Raw genomic sequence first — 1,253 nt, 5'->3', positions numbered from 1 at the left:
GAGCTTCTGCTATTATTAGCCATGCTAACGTAAATGCTGGCTTTGGAGGACGGAGTTAATGTCAGCAGATTTTTAGAGGGCGTTACCAATAGAGCTCATTAACATAAACAGCTCTTCTGAACAGAAGTCGGAGCAGGCAGAACTAGAAAATGGGAAATTTTATTATCTAAGAATTATTTTGTGCATTAAATTGAATGAACATGGTCTGGATAGTCCACAGACATACCATAAAAATTTCTAGGACCCATAATTGGTCTCCTTTATGGACACAAAAAGTATAAATTAAGTAGGTCCTCTGGATGGGTTCTTTAATGAAACGTTTTGTCTCTCTTCCAAGAGACTTCTTCAGTCTGATGAGTTTCAGGTGACCTCAGCCTTAAAAGCACTGCCTCCACATGGTGGACAAACAGGTTGTTCATATGCAAAAGAGGATCATCAGTCAAACAATAGATCGTTAACCCGTTTGAGGCACTTTGACAAGCTAACATTCCTGAAAACATTTCTGAATGTTCTAAATAAATGACTTTGTAAAAAGTAAAGTTTTATGATATATATTCAAACTCACATTTAGCTGTTACAGCATAAACAAACTGTTAAAATATGACTTTGGTCCACCCCAGTCAATCCACCCCGGGCAGCCGAGGTGTCCGGATGTCCTGATGTGAAAAAACCCTCCGCTGCGGAGGCTCTATTTTAACTGACCGGGTTCTCCTGTAGCGTGAGGCATCAGACATAAAACAAACTGAATTAACTATTCTTTGTGGTTAAATATATTTTTTAAAACAAAGGTGATGTGTCACATGGAGTTTAGATCAGGAATAAAAATTAAAAAAAACTCTACGGCCATCTGAATCCAACCAGACATACGTACCGTTTGATGTGATCCCGTTTTTATTTCATTCTCACAGCTTTAAAATGTTCCTAAGTTTAAAAAGACCTCGGCATTTTTAGTCTTTGTGTGGACACTGGATGTTCTGACATGGAGCAACCTGCAGAGCAGCAAGTGTCCGGTCCGGTTCCCTCCTCCCACTGTCTGTGGGTGTCCGCTCTCACTTGTTCTCATTTACCTGCAGTTACTGGACGTAATGCGGGGTGAGCCGCTGAGCTTCAACTCTACACCTTTTATTCTTTCTTGAACACAGTAAGGCTGTGGCAATGATCTATAGTAATAATTATAATAATAGCTGTGGAGCTGTGTGTGTGTGTGTGTGTGTGTGTGTGTGTGCGAGGGTTTATATTTTGGCCCGATCTAA

General features: G+C 40.3%; 1 protein-coding gene across 2 annotated transcripts in view; it reads left to right on the top strand.

The window, feature by feature from the left end:
• ebag9 (estrogen receptor binding site associated antigen 9) overlaps positions 1-1,253 on the top strand; it is a 36,449-nt gene that overhangs the window by 10,272 nt on the left and 24,924 nt on the right. The window lies entirely within an intron of this gene.

Source organism: Austrofundulus limnaeus, unplaced genomic scaffold (assembly GCF_001266775.1).
Source record: "Austrofundulus limnaeus strain Quisiro unplaced genomic scaffold, Austrofundulus_limnaeus-1.0 Scaffold250, whole genome shotgun sequence".
NCBI lineage: Eukaryota > Metazoa > Chordata > Actinopteri > Cyprinodontiformes > Rivulidae > Austrofundulus > Austrofundulus limnaeus.
This window is presented reverse-complemented; position numbering and strand designations above follow the sequence as displayed.